This window comes from Pecten maximus, chromosome 7 (genome assembly GCF_902652985.1).
Source record: "Pecten maximus chromosome 7, xPecMax1.1, whole genome shotgun sequence".
Lineage (NCBI taxonomy): Eukaryota > Metazoa > Mollusca > Bivalvia > Pectinida > Pectinidae > Pecten > Pecten maximus.
The window spans coordinates 2190285-2197031 of record NC_047021.1 but is presented as its reverse complement, the minus strand read 5'-3'; the positions used below and the strand labels follow the sequence as shown (position 1 = coordinate 2197031).

The 6747-nt window shown below is 35.8% G+C and overlaps 1 long non-coding RNA gene across 1 annotated transcript in view; it reads left to right on the top strand.

The window, feature by feature from the left end:
- Nucleotides 1-1775: 1775 nt before the first annotated feature.
- Nucleotides 1776-6747, top strand: part of LOC117331310 — a 28301-nt gene continuing 23329 nt past the window's right edge. The window contains exon 1 of the long non-coding RNA XR_004533462.1: nt 1776-1990. This is a non-coding gene — a long non-coding RNA (uncharacterized LOC117331310). The remainder of the gene's footprint in view (nt 1991-6747) is intronic.

Genomic DNA, 6747 nt, shown 5'->3' with positions numbered 1-6747 from the left:
CGACATTGACGGATACAGCTAACACCGACATTGACGGATACAGCGAACACCGACATTGACGGATACAGCTAACACCGACATTGACGGATACAGCGAACACCGACATTGACGGATACAGCTAACACCGACATTGATAAATACAGCGAACACCGACATTGACGGATACAGCGAACACCGACATTGACGGATACAGCTAACACCGAAATTGATAAATACAGCGAACACCGACATTGATGAATACAGCGAACACCGACATTGACGGATACAGCTAACACCGACATTGACGGATACAGCGAAAACCGACATTGACGGATACAGCTAACACCGACATTGACGGATACAGCGAACACCGACATTGACGGATACAGCTAACACCGACATTGACGGATACAGCGAACACCGACATTGACGGATACAGCTAACACCGACATTGATAAATACAGCGAACACCGACATTGACGGATACAGCGAACACCGACATTGACGGATACAGCGAACACCGACATTGATAAATACAGCGAACACCGACATTGACGGATACAGCGAACACCGACATTGACGGATACAGCGAACACCGACATTGATAAATACAGCGAACACCGACATTGACGGATACAGCGAACACCGACATTGACGGATACAGCTAACACCGAAATTGATAAATACAGCGAATACCGACATTGACGAATACAGCGAACACCGAAATTGATGAATACAGCGAACACCGACATTGATGAATACAGCGAAAACCGACATTGACGAATACAGCGAACACCGAAATTGATAAATACAGCGAACACCGACATTGATGAATACAGCGAACACCGACATTGATGAATACAGCGAACACCGACATTGATGGATACAGCTAACACCGACATTGATAAATACAGCGAATACCGACATTGATAGATACAGCGAACACCAACATTGACAAATACAACGAAAACCGACATTGACGAATACAGCGAGAACCGACATTGATAAATACAGCAAACACCGACATTGATAGATACAGCGAACACCGACATTGATGGATACAGCGAACACCGATATTGATGGATACAGCGAACACCGACATTGATAAATACAGCGAACACCGACATTGATAAATACAGCTAACACCGACATTGATGGATACAAAATTTTGAATGCTTACTGAAGGTTGCGAAGATTAAATTTGAAATACGCACCTATATAAAAGTTAATCTAAATAGCAAACCCAATGGTATGATGTTTTAATGTTTCAGGAGAACACAATTAGCTTATGTAGATCTTAAAGCGGATTTGTTTGTCCGATTTGACCTTGAAATACAAATGGTGGTAATTCTTACTCAAAACAGCTGAGAATACCACCAATAAAATAAAACAGTATTTTTTACTCAAAATCCACAGAGAATACCGACATTAAAATAAAACGGTTATTCTTGCTTAAAAATCAACAGTAAATACAGACATCTAAAAAAGCGGTAATTTTTCTCGAAATCCATCAAACGAGGGGAAAATAGGAGCAAAGATACATATCTTGAATGAAGACAAGTAAAAAGGAACAAGGAGAAAAAGACCAGATGTAAAAGTCAAGATTTGCCCATTAAAATTAAAATTTCGTCCGATATAGAACCAGATAACAACCACAGAAAAAGAGATGACACCAATTATTACCATGACGTCTTGATGCGGCCATATAATATACATAAATATATACCGTGTTTATGATAAACAACTGCGTGTTAAGATTTTCAACATTGCGGGAAAAGAACACTGATTTGTAAATTAATGTTACGACACTGCTGTGATGTAACACTGTCGTGAAATGACACAGACTAAGCATTAAGTTGATCGTGATTCTTATCAGTAACATATTGGTGACCAGGTACATAGTCAGGTCATAGATAGGACAACTGGTATGCATACTGTACCTAGTCTTGAGGTCACGATCTGCTTCAGTATGGTACCCACATTGGCATGTCTGATGCTGATGACTTCCGTGGTAAGTTGACAAACATTGATATGTGTTGTTAGGTATGTCTGATAATGATGACTTACGTGGTAAGTTGACACACATAGATATGTGTTGTTAGGTGTGTCTGATAATGATGATATCCGTGGTAAGTTGACACACAGACATTGATATGTGTTGTTAGGTATGTCTGATACTGATGACTTACGTGGTAAGTTGACACACATAAATATGTGTTGTTAGGTGTGTCTAATAATGATGATATCCGTGGTAAGTTGACACACAGACATTGATATGTGTTGTTAGGTGTGTCTGATAATGATGATATCCGTGGTAAGTTGACACACAGACATTGATATGTGTTGTTAGGTGTGTCTGATACTGATGACTTCCGTGGTAAGTTGACACACAGACATAGATATGTGTTGTTAGGTATGTCTGATAATGATGACTTACGTGGTAAGTTGACACACATAAATATGTGTTGTTAGGTATGTCTGATAATGATAATATCCGTGGTAAGTTGACAAACAGACATAGATATGTGTTGTTAGGTATGTCTGATACTGATGACTTACGTGGTAAGTTGACACACATAAATATGTGTTGTTAGGTGTGTCTAATAATAATGACTTCTGTGGTGTTGATAATATCCGTGGTAAGTTGACACACAGACATAGATATGTGTTGTTAGGTGTGTCTGATAATAATGACTTCTGTGGTGTTGATAATATCCGTGGTAAGTTGACACACAGACATAGATATGTGTTGTTAGGTGTGTCTGATAATGATATCCGTGGTAAGTTGACACACAGACATAGATATGTGTTGTTAGGTGTGTCTGATAATGATATCCGTGGTAAGTTGACACACAGACATAGATATGTGTTGTTAGGTGTGTCTGATAATGATGTCCGTGGTAAGTTGACACACAGACATAGATATGTGTTGTTAGGTATGTCTGATAATGATATCTGTGGTAAGTTGACACACAGACATAGATATGTGTTGTTAGGTGTGTCTGATAATGATGATATCTGTGGTAAGTTGACAAACATACATAGATATGTGTTGTTAGGTATGTCTGATAATGATAATATCCGTGGTAAGTTGACAAACATACATAGATATGTGTTGTTAGGTATGTCTGATAATGATGATATCCGTGGTGTTGATAATATCTGCGGTAATAAATTATTTGACATCCTGATTCAGTACTGTAAGGTCGTTACGCTATCTAATAACATCACATATTCATGTTACTGCCGTTTTTGTCATCTGATTGTAGTTTGATCCTACCTGGCCCTAATCTCCATATTATCGCCATTTTGATTAATTTTTGCCGGCTATGATGATTAACTTTTTGATAAATGAAGGCTATGATGATTAACTTTTTGATAAATGAAGGCTATGATGATTAACTTTTTGATAAATGAAGGCTATGATGATTAACTTTTTGATAAATGAAGGCTATGGTGATTAACTTTTTGATAAATGAAGGCTATGATGATGAACTTTTTGATAAATGAAGGCTATGATGATTAACTTTTTGATAAATGAAGGCTATGCTGATTAACTTTTTGATAAATGAAGGCTATGATGATTAACTTTTTGATAAATGAAGGCTATGATGATTAACTTTTTGATAAATGAAGGCTATGATGATCAACTTTTTGATAGGCACATGCTATGATGTTTAACTTTTTGATAGGTTCAGGCTATGATATTTAATACATATGTAAACCATTGTTGTTTCAATATTTACTATAGATATATATATTTATCGACAGTACTAGAGAATTCTAGACCAATAGGTTTTATCGACATAACTAGAGAATTCTAGTCCAATAGGTTTTATCGACAGTAATAGAGAATTCTAGACCAATAGGTTTCATCGACATAACTAGAGAATTCTAGACCAATAGGTTTTATCGACATAACTAGAGAATTCTAGACCAATAGGTTTTATCGACAGTACTAGAGAATTCTAGACCAATAGGTTTTATCGACAGTACTAGAGAATTCTAGACCAATAGGTTTTATCGACATAACTACAGAATTCTAGACCAATAGGTTTTATCGACAGTACTAGAGAATTCTAGACCAATAGGTTGTATCGACAGTACTAGAGAATTCTAGACCAATAGGTTTTATCGACATAACTAGAGAATTCTAGACCAATAGGTTTTATCGACATAACTAGAGAATTCTAGACCAATAGGTTTTATCGACAGAACTAGAGAATTCTAGACCAATAGGTTTTATCGACATAACTAGAGAATTCTAGACCAATAGGTTTTATCGACATAACTAGAGAATTCTAGACCAATAGGTTTTATCGACATAACTAGAGAATTCTAGACCAATAGGTTTTATCGCCAGTACTAGAGAATTCTAGACCAATAGGTTTTATACAGTACTAGAGAATTCTAGACCAATAGGTTTTATCGACATAACTAGAGAACTCTATACCAATAGGTTTTATCGCCAGTACTAGAGAACTCTAGACCAATAGGTTTTATCGACAGTACTAGAGAACTCTAGAACAATAGGTTTTATCGACAGTACTAGAGAACTCTAGACCAATAGGTTTTATCGACAGTACTAGAGAACTCTAGACCAATAGGTTTTATCGCCAGTACTAGAGAATTCTAGACCAATAGGTTTTATCGACAGTACTAGAGAACTCTAGACCAATAGGTTTTATCGCCAGTACTAGAGAATTCTAGACCAATAGGTTTTATCGCCAGTACTAGAGAATTCTAGACCAATAGGTTTTTTACAGCACTAGAGAATTCTAGACCAATAGGTTTTATACAGGACTAGAGAATTCTAGACCAATAGGTTGTATCGACATAACTAGAGAATTCTAGACCAATAGGTTGTATCGACAATACTAGATAATTCTAGACCAATAGGTTTTATCGACAGAACTAGAGAATTTTTATACCAATAGGTTTTATCGACAGTACTAGAGAATTCTAGACCAATAGGTTTTATACAGGACTAGAGAATTCTAGACCAATAGGTTTTATACAGCACTAGAGAATTCTATACCAATAGGTTTTATCGACATAACTAGAGAATTCTAGACCAATAGGTTTTATCGCCAGTACTAGAGAATTCTAGACCAATAGGTTTTATACAGCACTAGAGAATTCTAGACCAATAGGTTTTATCGACAGTACTAGAGAATTGTAGACCAATAGGTTTTATCGACATAACTAGAGAATTCTAGACCAATAGGTTTTATCGACAATACTAGATAATTCTAGACCAATAGGTTTTATCGACAGAACTAGAGAATTTTTATACCAATAGGTTTTATCGACAGTACTAGAGAATTATAGACCAATAGGTTTTATCGACAGTACTAGATTATTCTAGACCAATAGGTTTTATCGACAGTACTAGAGAATTCTAGACCAATAGGTTTTATCGAGAGTACTAGAGAATTCTAGACCAATAGGTTGTGTCGACAATACTAGAGAATTCTAGACCAATAGGTTTTATCGACAGTACTAGAGAATTCTAGACCAATAGGTTTCATCGACATAACAAGAGAATTCTAGACCAATAGGTTTTATCGACAGTACTAGAGAATTCTAAACCAATAGGTTTTATCGACAGTACTAGAGAATTCTATACCAATAGGTTTTATCGACAGTACTAGAGAATTCTAGACCAATAGGTTTTATCGACAGTACTAGAGAATTCTAGACAAATAGGTTTTATCGACATAACAAGAGAATTCTAGATCAATAGGTTTTATCAACAGTACTAGAGAATTCTAGACCAATAGGTTTTATCGACAGTACTAGAGAATTCTAGACCAATAGTTTTTATACAGTACTAGAGAATTCTAGACCAATAGGTTTTATCGACAGTACTAGAGAATTCTAGACCAATAGGTTTTATCGACAGTACTAGAGAATTCTAGACCAATAGGTTTTATCGACATAACTAGAGAATTCTAGACCAATAGGTTTTATCGACAGTACTAGAGAATTCTAGACCAATAGGTTTTATCGACAGTACTAGAGAATTCTAGACCAATAGGTTTTATACAGTACTAGAGAATTCTAGACCAATAGGTTTTATCGACAGTACTAGAGAATTCTAGACCAATAGGTTTTATCGACAGAACTAGAGAATTCTGGACCAATAGGTTGTATCGACATAACTAGAGAATTCTAGACCAATAGGTTTTATCGACAGTACTAGAGAATTCTAGACCAATAGGTTTTATCGATAGTACTAGAGAATTCTAGACCAATAGGTTTTATCGACAGTACTAGAGAATTTTTATACCAATAGGTTTTATCGACATAACTAGAGAATTCTAGACCAATAGGTTTTATCGACAGTACTAGAGAATTCTAGACCAATAGGTTTTATCGACAGTACTAGAGAATTCTAGACCAATAGGTTTTATCGACATAACTAGAGAATTCTAGACCGATAGGTTTTATCGACATAACTAGAGAATTCTAGACCAATAGGTTTTATCGACATAACTAGAGAATTCTAGACCAATAGGTTTTATCGACATAACTAGAGAATTCTAGACCAATAGGTTTTATCGACAGTACTAGAGAATTCTAGACCAATAGGTTTTATCGACAGTACTAGAGAATTCTAGACCAATAGGTTTTATACAGTACTAGAGAATTCTAGACCAATAGGTTTTATCGACATAACTAGAGAATTCTAGACCAATAGGTTTTTTCGACATAACTAGAGAATTCTATACCAATAGGTTGTATCGACATAACTAGAGAATTCTA